Genomic DNA, 15284 nt, shown 5'->3' on the forward strand with positions numbered 1-15284 from the left:
TTCCCCCAAATAAAAATATTTTGGAAAAATGGCAAAAGTAAGAAACTAAGCATTACCTATTTTGTATTTTTTTTAGGTGGACTGAGACCAGTTAATAATAATTCCTTGGCATGTTCTAAGGTAAGTACTTCAAATCTTGTGGAAAAAAATCAAATCAAATAAAGAAGCTTAATGTCAATAAAAATAGGCAAAGGATAAATACCACTGATAGAAACAATACTTATTTCTGCATTGAAGTCATAAGCATTCCTACAGAGAACTCTTAATCAGAACTCATTTTTATTCAACAGATATATACTGGTGGATCACTTTAGTATTTAAATAATGAAACAGTAGATTGAGATACCATTGATGATTAATTGCCCTACTTGAAGATTCCATAATTCCCATGCTTAATTTTATATATTTCATGCTACCTTATTAAACTAATTATCTCCCAACTAGGCTGAAAGCTCCTTGAGAGTAGTATCATATCTTTGTATATGCCCAGCACAGTGCCTGGTACATGACAGAAATTTAATGAAGAGTTGTTACATGAGTGTACCACTGTACAATGGATTGGGAAACAGTGTAGCTCAACACAGACAACACATAATAATTCATGAAAATTTATGAAATTTTTATTCTCACAAGATTTAGCTTTGCATTTGGTAGGGTAAAACTAATTTTGTTAGATTATCCCAAAGTAAGCCTTTAGGATTAGCTTCCAATTTAAAGTTGTAAAGAATGAACTAAGAAAAATTATGAGATTATACAAAATGAACGAAAACATTTCATTTAAATTTATCGGTAATGTTTCTTTTATATTTTCCGTAATATTAAAAATCAATATATAGTTTCTTTATGTATATATTCAGATATATGCAAATGTTTGAAACTCTATTTGAAATCAACCCTTATGTTATTATATCAGTGCCCCTAGCACAGGATATAACAAAAAGTAAACAAGGATCATTTGTTGATTAAGTGGTTAAAAATCATTAAATTCATTAGTAAATGGGAACTCTATACCCCAGAGTATCTGTTTCCTTAAATAAAACTACCTGGCTAAATTATTATTCTCCCATTTACATGGCAGCTGTCAGTTTAGATATTGTATTATTGGTCCAATTTGGAAAATTATTTTCAAATTATATAATTTGCAATGATGGGCCTGGTTTCCATGAGGTGAAACATCATTTTATAATCATTATTTACTCCATTGATTCTTTTAGGCTTATTTTACTATATTCACTCTTAAGTTGATTGATTCTTATATATTTCTCTATTGTAGAATCAAATGAGTTAAGGGTCTGAGTTATTTCATATAATATAGTTATCATTTTCCAAACATAATCAATATAAAAGATAATTAAGTTGTCTGTATAATGTTACATTTTAAATTTTATAGTATATTAGAAAATATTTGGAATTTTTACCTATAAACAAAACTGTTTTCTTGAAAAAAAGAGAAAATATTTCCACAAACATCGCCATTCTAACCAACCTCATTTTGAAAAGCTTTGGCAGTGTTAGGGCATTTTAACTTGTGATAATAAAAGTAGTATAAATAAAAAACTCAAATAGCATTTCACATCTTTCAAAGTAATCTGATTTAACTATCTTACTAAATCATCAAACTAATCTATGGGGATAGATGAATAAGAAATTTAGAAAGGAAAAATGGAATGCTCTGTCTGAATGGCTTTTCTAGAGGCTTCTTCAGAGATGGAGCTAACTTTAAGTAAATGCATTGGCAGGTTCCCTGCCTTCCAAATGGCCTTGTAGAGACCATGACGGATTTTGTAATGGAGATGGCTGAAGCGTTGCAATTTCTCTTCAGGATTCTATGTCTCACTGTGATGATTGCTGAATAATTTTTGCTCCTCAGTGGGCCCACAGTAGTAAGTGTTGGTCTATATCCAAGTTCTTATGCTTAAGATACTAGAGAGAGACATGAATTTTTTCATACTTGGCATTTCACCATCTGCTCTCATGCTTCTCGGCTTGGTCTGTCCATAATGACAAACTTTTTGGTAGGAAATTGCAGGTGTTGCCAATGATTTCCTTGATCTGCTTCTTAATCCCAGAATAATTTCTAGGGACTAGTTCCTGAACATATTTCATGCTATTTATACTGCAAAAGAACAGTACTGTTTTCATTTCCCCATCACCTATAATATTCTTACTAAGTATTTCTTAAATGAGTCTTTTGCTTAATGGTTGTTTAAAGAGCAACAGTTTCATAGCAATCATTCTGAGGTTCTCCTGCTGGAAATGATCCAGATGAACCCTCAATATCAATCTAATACCAAAATGTTTTCAAATTGTCTGCTCTGTCTGCAGAATATGTGACCAAATTAAAAATTTAACAATTTGTTGATCTACTCTTTCAAATGCATTTATTCATTTATTCCACAAATATATATTGACTGTTGCTATATACTAGGCACTATACTAAGACTGAAAAGAAACTTCATTCTACATCAGTATATTGAATACAATTTACTAACTGTACTATAAAAATAGTAATATCCAGATAGTCTGCAGTGGTTATTGAAGAATACAGTGCTTGTCAGTATCTTGAACTTTTTTTTTACAACTCTAAAATTCTTTGACTTCCTTTTTAAAATAACATAAAAAATGAAGAATTCTTGAAGGAATTTTCTTATTTTTTTCATTCAAATGGAACAACATCTTGCATCTTGGACTTAGAAGTCATTCACTCCTAGTTCACATTAGCATATGCAAGCAAGATTTTACCTTTCATTAAAGTTGCATTGATGGGTCATTGCTCTATATAAATTTACTCTTAAGTTTTCAGCTCTTCTCACTGACATTATGTGATAAACAGAATGGATTTGGAAAATACCAGGCAAAGTTTGAAAAGTGGCGTAGAACAGATTGCATCTTAAAAGTAGAATTTACCTTTTATAGCATATAAATCAGCCTTGCAGCCCTCCTCTTTCCACATATGAGAAAACATAAATTCAGAAAGGTAAAGCAATTTACCAAAGCCAGTGGCAAAACATGGTATATAACTCAAGTCTCCTAAAATTAGTCTATACTTAGACTAATTTGCCTTCTATGGCATTTATCTGTCATATTTTTGGCTGGCTATAACCCATCCTCTCACCCCATTCCAAACTTCCTCTCAATTCCCACATCTTCATTTGAAGGTGATTCCTTATTGTATGATCTTTTCAGCAGAGTAATTCCAACAACCCCTTTTCCACTGCCTCCCATAAGAGAAGCTCAGGAAATCCTATTGTTCCTCTAACTATTCACGGATACATTCAGAAAACAGGAATATAATCAAAACTCTGTAAATCAGATGCATACTGCAAGTATTTGTAGCTTAAATTACCAATACAAAAATAGAGGCAACTTTTGGTTGTCAGATTTAGTGCAACACAATTGTTTCAGATTCCACACAGTACTAACAGCTAGCATTGGGCCAGATTGGGTTCCTTTCAAAGGACCCACACAAGTGAAGGACTGTAATTTGTACTGCCAAACCTCAGAACCTCTCTTGGTCTTTATTCATTTTCCAAGCATGGAAAACTAGCCTCCCATGGAAACATTACATCCCACCCCATCATTTCCCTCTCTCTTGTTCTCTCTCTCTGATGGTGCCTGAGTCAAATATGCTTTAAAATATCTGAGTTTTTTTTAATGGTAAAATAAATACAAACAAACAAAAAAAGAGAGTGTGTGCTTGGTTCGAATGCCCTCAGCAGGAAGTCTCTGCACATTAGAAAAACAGGAATACTGCTGATTCCAAGTAGTACAACTATTTCCTTGCATTAAAATTTTCCTTTGTTTTTCTGACTTATTATAATAAATAACCTGGCAGCATAAACATTATATTACAATAAAGACAAAATTAATTCATTATTCATGTTCAGTTTTTTTCTCTTAGTTTGTTTACAATACCACCCATGAACATTTAAGTTCCCAGTGTATATTGACATTGTTCTAGCTTCTAGTTATTGTTGCTTTTTTTTTTTTTTTTGGTCCACAGAAAATGTTTACTTGATGTAACAAATCAATACATCTATTGTTAGATCCAACTGCAAAGGGCAAAAGGAATGAAAAATTTGTACAATGCATAGAGAAAAACAAGATGTTTACTGTGACAACTAGTCATCTGTATATTTCTAAAATAACGCTTCTAAAATGACTCAATTATTGAAATCTACGTGAAAATAGAAAGATGTTAATAGCGACAGAGTGCATAAAACCAAACATCAAATTTTGAGCAAATTAACCTACTAGGCATTTTTACTAACATGCACAGGTAAATAAGATCAGCAGTTCCTAATGAAATTCCAAGTTCTCTTTCTGCCACTAATAAGAGCAATAATAATAATTAAAAAAAATGATGTTAATGACCAACAGGGATATTGTAGTAAGATTCAATATGACCCTTCCCAAGAAACAGAATTATCTGGAATGCCTAGGACCATGTCAGACGCAACTGGGTGTCTAGCATTACTGACTACCAGTCAAACCAAAAAATGATATGGTTAAGGATAGATCAATTGTATGATATTCACAGAAGATAAAACTGCCCATTATGCCTTACTGTGTGAGGCCCCTGTCAAAATACACATTTTGATTTTAAAATATATTACAATTTATGGGCCCATATGCAGTATAGTAATTTATTAATAAGTATTTAGAATAATGGGACAATAATGGATAGAGAAGAAGTAATTACCTATTTGCTTTTCTGTTTTATTAGTACACATGGAGATTCTTCATATCATCCAGGCACCATCTCTTTACATTAAGGTCCACTATGAGAAAAAGGCAGCAATGCTCTTATTATGACGTGAGTCTTTGGAACCAGGTTGTATTATAACAATATAGATCTCCAAGCCTCAGCAGTTCCCAAATACCATTTAGTGCTAGAGACACAATTTCTTATGATTGCTTCATCCATTGTGCTTCCAGAAATAATGGATTCCAAGGACTATCAAAGACAGTAACTGTGCTCCATTGACGATAACAATAAATGCAAGTCTTAGATTATGGAGGAAAATATGAATGATAATTTACTTTCCTACTATGTTAAATTTATCACTGGTAATCTTGTAATGTAAACAAAGAACAATACATCTTCCAACCATATATTCTTCTCTTGAACATTTTAAGCTGTAATCACTTCATTCCTAGAATGTGATATCCAGTGATGACTATATCTCTGCCTTCTACACATTACCACTAGCAGGAAGGACAGACAAAGGGCCAATGGATGGAAACAGAAGAGTTGCCATGTTGCTAAAAGATTGTCCTACCCTTGTCCTACATGCTTAAGACCCACCCAGGAGAGCATGATCCTACCACATAACAAGAGAGAAAATCTGTGGGAAAGCCATTTGGTATTGTGAAGTAAGTATCTTGTAAGCCATAGGAAAAGGCACAGACACATAGGAAGACTACCTGACAGTGTGGAACCTGTGGAGAAGATCAGGAGACAACCTTTGGTGCCAGTGGCTGGCACACGGGGTAAAGGAATTTTGCCATCACCTTCACTGCCCTGAGGTGGTGTAGATTTGAGGCAGCACACAGTCAAACCACTGACAGGCAAAAGTCCAAGTTTCTTGGTTATTAGCAGTGAAACATGGGTAACCAGAGTCCTGACTCATTCTGAGTCCAATGAGAATGACAGACCCTAAATCAAGTCATCAGCACCATTCTGGCAGTGAAAAAATATGCTCCAACTAGCAGGAATGATCCTTACCAGGCTTGCTCCTGGAATGAGGGCTCAGCTGCAGGGCCTGTGATGACCCTTAGACACTAGATCTGGAGCTCCTTGGTGTTATCAGGTCAACGAAAGGAATGTGTGAAGAGGGGGCGGGCAGAAGTGTTGTAGGGGAGCATAGGGTGCCCTGATGAGACAAATGGGCACAGATTTCACACAGGCTCTAACCCGGGTTTAAAGTGAGTTTAAAGCACCACAACCAGATGACACAGTTGACTACAGGCTTCCCAGACACTGGATGGGAACTGAGATAATTTTGAGGTAGGCATTTCCATCAACCATAACTCAGTAATGACCAGGTGTGAACTTTGGGCACCCTTTCTTAATGGCACTGAGGACCTGATAATTCAAATGGCAAAAAAAATTAAGACACTTTAAAGGAAGGGGGCGATGTTGGCAAAAACTTCCGACCAGGATTGTAATATGTTATAGATACTTATTTTGGTAATTCAGAATACACATCGACAACTTTTCTTTTCTTCTTTCTTTCGTCCTTCCTCCCTCCCCCTCCCTCCCTCTATCCCTCCCTCTCCAACCTTCCTTTCTTCCTTCTTACTATCTAGAAGGATGTAAAAATCAACTAATCTAACTCCTATCAAGGTATAGATTAGAAGAATGAACAATGGTGCTCACCAAAACAAAACTTAATGCAAGTAGTGACAACAAAACTTAATGCAAGGTGTTCTGAGAAAATAGAAGTTGTATGAAAAGTCAAATGCAGTTTATAACTCCAAACTGAATAGGCAAAGGAAATGACCAAGAGGCAGGATGGAAGGAGATAGATACTAATTTCTACCTGAAATAGGGAATTGGCTTTGAAAGGATGCCGCAAAATGAAATATTTCACACAGCTTTAATACAAAATATTTCACAGATGATTGCACGCTTCATTTAAAATTAGCACAGAGGTGAAAACAATGAATTGACAACCCAACAGGGAGGAAGAATAGAAAGACAAAGTAAGGCTGCCATTCAGAAATCAAAGTTGAACTGAATCATCAGTCATTTGCAATTCATTATAGGTTTTGGGTTGTTTTAAAAATTAAATATATTTTCCTTTTTCAGAGAAAGATATGAAGATGATTACATGACAGTCTGTGACAATCTGTGAAACTAAATAAGGAAGTGTTTCTTAGAGGCTATCTTCCAGGAAAAATGAGTTTAAGAATATATATGAATATATATAGCCTCCAAAAACAAACTGTGAAACAATTCTTTTAGCATCAAGTTTTAGCCCTCCAATTTCTATAAAAGGAAAAGAAAACAAAATTCTATCAATATTTCTGACATTTACTTACATGTTGAAAGGTTTCCACAAGTAGATAAGTAAGCTTTCAGCCGATATGTTTTTCCAAGTAATTCTCACTAGTCAACACTCTAAAAGAAAAGGCACCTCACTTAATGCCATTTTAAGTGGGCTTTAATCCACAAGTAGTTTTAAATTTCATGACATCTCAAAATTTGCAGGCCCGAATATAGAAATCATCATATGTAAACATTTAAATCCCTTTGTGTGCATACATGTGTCTGAGTATTTAGTAAAGAATGAATCAGGGTCATAATTAGAATGCTCTTAATTAACTGTGTCCATTTACAATTTCCTGTACAACTATGAAAAGTGAAGTAATAACTATTCATGTATAGGTAGGCTCCATTGGCAGAAGAACTTGGAAAACGCTTTTATATCAGTGACATCAATTACTTCAGATAGAAAATCAGTGAAGTTGATTCAATATAGATTTGTTTTTCCTCAATATATACAAATAGATAAAGCTTTCAAAGTTCAATTTTTCAATGGTAAAATATTTGACATTATGTGAATGCTCCAAATTCAATTTAAAACATCAGCACTGAAGAAACACTTGCATGTTTTTTGTGTAATGTTATGAATACATATTTTGGTGGACTTTATTTTCATGGAAATTTTTTTTTTTTTTTACTAATTTAATACTAAATTAAAATAAAGTGGGCCATCAATGCACTTGGAATTGGCCATAGTTTATACACAATCTATGACTGCTACCAGCTAATGTGGAACATTTAATCAACCTTAAACTCAAATTTTGAAAATTTATAATTTTTAAATATAACACATAGCAATTAAACTAGAAAATTGTGGTGAACCTGATGTTAAAATAAAAACATTTAAAAAAGACTTGACATGGCAAGTGATTTCTTTGCTGCCCCATCATTAAACAGATTTTATAACTTTTTCAGCCTTTGAAGAACTAGTCTCTAAATCAATAGCGTTAGTCCACTAAGTGTTGGTTGTATCTTATTTATAATCAGTTGGAAATCCTTAATTAAAGTAATCAATGAAATAAGGCCAGGCAACTTTAGATTTTGAAATTTTAAGTGAATTGTGGTTACTGAAAACAAAGTCTACAAAAATGATAATGAAATTTATTCTTTAAAAGCAAGGACCAAACTGAATGAATTACTGATGAGAACTTGTTTATAAGATTTAATGTTGAGATGCTATGATTAAACTTTAATATCTAAACCTACAGTAAGATGGCATTCCTGTTTTTAATTGGATAAATTTATAACTGGAAACTGAAGGAAACTGAAAAAAACCTATGATTTTGCAGCATCTTTTTTGTAACATTTAAAAGACTCATTAACACAGACAAGGTATTTGAGGAATTTTGCTTCTGGTAGATATATGTGAAAATAAATGGGCTGAAATATTTATAAAATTTAATTCTAAATATGGAATTATATCTACCATTTAGGAACATTTGCTCAGTAGCTGTAGAGAGAATGTTATCTCAGTTAAGATATGGTATTTTAGGAAGAATCAGTTGAAGATCTCAACAATTTCAAATTGATCAACTATAAAATAAAACTTAGAAGAATGTTGCAAGAAAGATTTTCTGAAAACAATTAAAACTATGTCCATATTGAAAATAATACATTCTTCAGAAAAATACTAGTGACATAGTACTAGAGACAGATATGGATAAGAAACTGATTAAAGACATGCATATGTCCTAAGAATAAGGACATATTCTGCCTATGTTCAGAAAAATCAATATACAGTTTTATTTTTTACTTTGCTTTAATGTATACAAATGTTATTTTTATTTCTTTAGAAATAATTTCATATTTGAACGTGTTTTTGAATTAAATCATTTTAAAAATCAATCAACATATACCTATGGTTAACTATCTAATATTGTACACTTTAACTTTGTTAAGAGAGTAGACTCATGTTAAGTGTTCTTACAATAATAATAATAAATATAATGAAATCATTATGGGACTTTCACTCTCTCTTTCTTAACCATCAGCATTTCAGTATTTCTACCAAATCGAATTCACATTCTGAACAAAATACTTCGCTCCAGTCACAATTAACTTTTTAGAGACTCAACATTTTGACTTCCAATATTTATTTTCAACCACTATTAAAAAACAAACTGTTAAGACCTCTTGCCTAACAGCAACAAAAACAACAAATACTTCAAGATTACGAACATGGTCCACAGTCCTGAGTGCTTTACAGCTTGATGAGATAAGCACCCTTATTACACACTTTTTATAGATGAGGACACTGAGGCACAGAGAAGCTAAGCAAATCAGTCCAAGGTCACTTAGCCAGTAAGTGGATGAGCCAGAAGGAAAACTGATGCAGTCTGCCTCTCTATTCTAGATGTCTGCAGGATAGTGTCCTTTACATAAGCTAGTCTTAGAGTTCTGTGCTAAATTGTTTCATAATTACTGTATAACTTTACCTTCATTCACTTGATTTTAAGCTTTATAACTATCTGAATCAGGCTTTATAACTTTTATCACTTTCCATTTCCCTCTCATTGTGTAGTACCTGGTTATGTTTGTTTCCAGTTAAAACCTGGCACACCTCAAGAAACTGAATAGCATCTATTTGTGGAATAATTGATTGGCCTTAAAAGCTGAAATGTAAGCAGGCTCAAAAATTAAAAAGGAATGTTTTTTTCAATTTAATTATTTCATAATTATTTTTCTGGTCCACTCTTAAAGTCCAGTGGGGAATGGGGAAGGAAAAATAAAAACAACAATATTTTAACAATCCACAATTTAAAGTATTTGGCTACCATTTCAACTATCTAAACTGTCCCGTATCTACTAATCATAAAAAAATACTAGCCTTAGTTGAAACACTAGAGGTCATTTAGCCTAATCTTCTCACAGATGCAGCATCACTTATCTTAAAAATTTGCTTTATTCATATGCATATCTGTTCCTGGTATGATTGTTTTTAAAAAATCTTTAAAATTACAGAGGTAAAAATTCTTCCTCTTCATTACTCATAACTTTTCCTTCTTAAAAAATATTTTCTTCAATGTCGTATTCTTCTTTATAAATGAGAATTCTAAAGGAAGCTTATTACAGAATAGTAATTTTTTCTTTCTTTTGATCAGTCTTGCAGCATCAATATTTCTCCTCCTAAGGTTTTTTCAAAAAAATCCCTCTCCAGTTTCAGAATAGTACACGTAATAAGGCGTGGTCAAGCCTCTATTTCATAATTTGTACCAACATTTTTAATATCTTTCAACCTATAATATAATTCTGAGATATTTCTAGGGTAGGATGGCTGTATGTTTATACAATTCAAGTTATTTGCAATACTTTTTTAAATGAATGCATTTGTGGACTTCTGTATAATACACAATAAGAGCAAGAACTCTTTTCCAACACATTTGTTGTTTTAGATCATTAACTTTCATCAACTTTGGTAAACTAAGGACTGATTATATCTGTTTGTTAAGTGCCTGAAACATATTATAGATACATCCACTTAGCTAAGTAAATAAGGGACAATCTCAAATACTCAGTTCCTGGGTGGACCAGACCCAAAGGCCATAAAAACCTCAGAAAATGAGGTCTTAGTGAGACTTAGTTTGGTTCAACATATATCTGTTTTATCTCCTGGAGATAATAATCAAGCTATATGAATTACAGGTACTCCATTCACACTTCTTTTTTATGGATTAGAGGTCATTATACTGATATTCAGGTACATGTTTGCTATGAGAAATGTATTCAGGGTTTGGGGATGCTAGAGCAGAAAACTTATTCATTAAATTACTTACAAGATTAATTTGGATGAGTTGGTTGGCACCTTGGAGAATAGGATAACGTTTTAAAACTTGACAAGTTGGCATTTAGGAGGACAACAACAAGTTAGGTTTTAGTATTGAGGTTGAAGGAAGCTAATTCACCCAAGAGGAAAAACAAACTGAACAAAACAAGAAGAGAAGATAATATTTGCAGGGATGTGATACATATGTGGTATAATAAAATATGTTTTTAAAAATCTTTTATAAGTAAACAAAAACAATTTCTATAATTAGTATTTACAATTCATGATTAAAACTAAATTTTAGTTGATTTATTTCTATTTAACTTTGAGCCTAAATGGCTCCATCATCCATCTTTTTATTCATTCATTCATTCACAGTCTCATGCTTATATGCCTACATTTAGTTAGTAAATATTTAATGACAATAAACATTCTTCTTTTTGCAAGAGAGAGGCAATAAAGGAATAGGTAGTCTGTTATTTATCTTTCTACCAGATTCCCTATGTGGCTTTGATTGTAAGAAGAGATCAAACTGAAAATTTGGAAGATCTTTATTTATGCTCTGACACATTGAAAATCCCTTTTGTTATGGACTGAATGTTTGTGTCTCCCCCCTAAATACAATGTGATGGCATTTGGAGGTAGGACTTTTAGGAGTTAGTTAGGTTTACTTGAGGTCATGAGGGTGGGATCTTCATGATGGGATTATTCTCCTTATAAGAAGAGGATGAGAGACCAGGTCTCTCTGTCACTCTCTGTCTCTCTTTCTCCACCCTGTAAGGACATAGTGAGAAGGCAGCAGTCCAAGCCATGAGCATTCCACCAGAAACCAAATCAGCAAGCACATTGATCTTGTGCTGCCTAGGCTCTATAACTGTGAGGAATAAATGTCTTGTTGTTTAAGCCACACAGTCTTTGGTATTTTGTTACAGTAGCATGAGCTAAGACATGGTGATAATAAGAAATATATATTTGATCTTTGTCCCCAGTTCCTGACACAGAGCTTCTAAAATTTTTGGTGATAGGAACATCTTTTGTTATTCATAACAAGCCTCTTTCCACCATACTTGAATTTATACTTTTGATTGGCTCCTAGATAGCTTAAGGATGGGGGACGGTTGCTAGAGGAACCAACTGATGATTAGAAGTTTGGAACTTTCAGCCCCACCTGCAGAGGGGAACAGGGCTGGAGGTTGAGTTCAGTAATCAATGGCCAATGATTTAGTCAATCATGCCTACATAATGGAACCAACATGAAAAACCCTGTATGATGGAGTTAAGAGAGCTTCTGGGTAGTGAACACATCGAGGTGCTGGGAGGGTGACATGCCTGGAGAGAGTGCATGCAGCACCCCTTCCCTCATACCTTGCCCTATGCATCTCTTCCATTTGTCTGTTCCTGAGTTGTATCTTTTATAATAAACCGTAGTAGTAAAATACCTTCCTGAGTTCTGCAAGCAGTTCTAACAAATTATCAAACCTGAGGAGGGGGTTGTGGGTACCACTCAACTTTACAGCCAGTTGGTCAGAATTATGAGTGACCCAGATTTGTAATTAGCATGTGAAGTAGGGGCAAGCTATGGGACTAAGCCCTTCACCTGTGGGATTTGTGCTAACTTCACAAAGTTAGTGTCGGAACCGAACTGAAGGTAGGGAACCTAGTTGGTGTTAGGAGAATGGAAAAACTGGTTGTTGGGTGAAGAAGAAAACACACATCTGGTGTCAGAAGTGTTGTGAGTAAAAACAGTACAGAAGACACCTCTCCTACTCTTTCTTTGAATTAACTGAATTCACTTATTCTTCAGAATTCAACAGCTCAATTCCTAATCTGACCAACAAGAAGTTGAAATTTCTACTCAAGAATAATACAAGTCGGGAAGCTGAAGATGAATTAAGTTAATAACATATAACAAACTATATCTTTATAATTTTATTTTATTTTTTGGCATAGATGAAATATATCAAAAACATTTGTCATTAAGAAAAAAACACTACTTTAAGCTTTTAAAATACGAATGAAACACTTCTTGTAAGTGAGAAATCTTAAACAAAAGAAAAAGTATAATGAATGTTATTTGAAATAAGATGCATGTATCTTTCTGAATTAGTGTTTTTATTTTTTTCAGGTATATACCCAGGAGTGGAACCGCTGGATCATATGGTAGTTCTATTTTAGATTTTTGAGAAATCTCCATACTCTTTTCCATAGTGGTTGTACCACTTTATGGTCCTACCAACAGTGTAGAGGGTTCCCTTTTCTTCACATCCTCACCAACAAAAAGATACATGCACCCCAATATTCATAGCAGTGTTATTTACAATTGCCAAGTTATGGAAGCAACCTAAGTGTCCATCAACAGGTGAATGGGTAAAGAAGATGTGATATATATATATATATATATATATATATATATATATACACACACACACACACAAACACACACACACAATGGAATACTACTCAGCCATAAAGAAGAACAAAATAATGCCATTTGCAGCAACATGGATGGACCTAGAAAACATCATACTAAGTGAAATAAGTCAGAGAGAGAAAGACAAATACTGTATGATATCACTTATATGTGGAATCTAAAAAAATATGACAAACTAGTGAGCAAAACAAAGAAGAAGCAGACTAACAGATGTAGAGAACAAACTAGTGGTTACCAGTGGGGAGAGGGAAGGGGGGAGGGGCAATATAGGTGTAGGGGATTTTTTAAAAAGGGTTATTATGGGATTATATGAAATCATGTGTGTGAAAGTTTTGAAAATTGTAAAGCACTGTAGAAGTTAAAGAATTTTTCATTCAATTAAAAAGTTTTTTTTAAAATGCCACTTGCAAAAAATAAAAATAAGATGCACATTTTATAATATAGTACTGCATTAAACAATGATCCTCAGATCTTGAGTTTATTAGGTGAATTTTGTCTCAACAATATGAACTTTTACATGTTGAGATCATAGCCTCACCATTAAAATAAGATGTGCAGATGAAATAAGGGACTGAAGAGGGAGTCATAGACCTGCTGGAATGGATATACAATTTTTTTGGCGGGGGTGGTTGCAAACAGCCTATGAAAATGGCTGTAGAGCAGTAATCACTTTAAACACTTCCCAGGCATAGAGATGACCAGAGATATATCCACAAAATAGACATATAGCATTTCAGTAACCACCAAATAAGACCTTTCACATTCCTCTTTTCTCTTCCCTTCTAGACTTTCCCACATCCTGTCCCTACATCCCATTGCACATACCTTAGTTTTATCATGGTTTGCAAGCTGGGAGAAAAGGATTAGAAAAAATAGATGATAAAAAAAAAAATTTCATCATACCTAGCTTCTACCTAAGGTAGGACTAAGCTGGAGAAGAGGAAAGGTCTCAACTTTAAGTCAAGAGCTATATCAAGACTATTAAATGAAAAATGATACTTAATTATTGGCTGGAGAAACACCGCCATGATTTGATCACACAGTGATGGGATTTGCCTAAATTTCATCAGAAGTAAGGCAAAGGGCTAGCCCCAGAGAATATAAAGATAGAAGGGGAAGAAAAATAAAGTCCCTTTTAGATGACATACCAAGAACAGAGCTTGCTTAAGTAAGAATTATAAGAACTCCCTTGTACCTGGTATTGTACAAATATTTTTACATAATGTGTGAGTGTGTGTGTTCTCATAACTTTTGTCCCATTTGTTACAATTATTGCTACTTCATTGTAGATGAGATAAATGAGACTTAGAGATATTATGTAACTCACCTAGGTATAGGGTTGCAAGATTTGTCAAATATAGAATGCCAAGTGAAATCTGAATTTCAGATATACAATGAATGTATATGTATATTTTTTAGTACAAGTATATTCTGTGCAATATTTGGGACCTTCTTATACTAGGCAATTATCTATTTGTGAACTGAAATTCAAATTTAGCTGGGTGTCCTACATATTATCAAGCAAACATACCTAGATCACACAGCTAGTAAATGAAGGTCCCGAAACTTGAAATCAGATCTATAGGGTCTGGGTACACTTTGTCCTCATAACTCTGTGATCTCTTTTCAGAGGAGAAAAAATGTCAGCTTGATTGTTTCTTTGCACTGTTAAATCTCAGGATCTTTCCCTACAGCTTTTGGCTTGATGTATTCCCAGTATCAAATGCTGAAATCTACTGATGCTGGCTCTTTATCGTTCTTATATACCCAATAGAATAACTCATCCCAAAGACATGAGGTATGTAGTCAGCTTTGTTTCTGTGGTTGTCTTTATTATTCCCCTATGTTAAGAGCTTCCTAATACTTTTGGCATTTCTCCTAACTCAACACTGCTTCCTACTGCTTACTCAATTTGCATTTTACAAGCCTCTCAGCTTCCCCTACCAATCACATATTCTGGGTCAGTGGTTTTTCAAGCTGCTTTTACAGAATGTGAGTTCCTTGAAAGAGAAAACATTTCATTTGTAAAAAATATGAAA

General features: G+C 33.7%; 1 long non-coding RNA gene across 1 annotated transcript in view; it reads left to right on the forward strand.

The window, feature by feature from the left end:
• The window catches only part of LOC132372638 (uncharacterized), a 180021-nt gene extending 167054 nt beyond the window's left edge, over positions 1-12967 (forward strand). The window contains exons 2-3 of the long non-coding RNA XR_009505217.1: positions 77-120; positions 12940-12967. This is a non-coding gene — a long non-coding RNA (uncharacterized LOC132372638). The remainder of the gene's footprint in view (positions 1-76; positions 121-12939) is intronic.
• Positions 12968-15284: the final 2317 nt, after the last annotated feature.

This window comes from Balaenoptera ricei, chromosome 10 (assembly GCF_028023285.1).
Source record: "Balaenoptera ricei isolate mBalRic1 chromosome 10, mBalRic1.hap2, whole genome shotgun sequence".
NCBI lineage: Eukaryota > Metazoa > Chordata > Mammalia > Artiodactyla > Balaenopteridae > Balaenoptera > Balaenoptera ricei.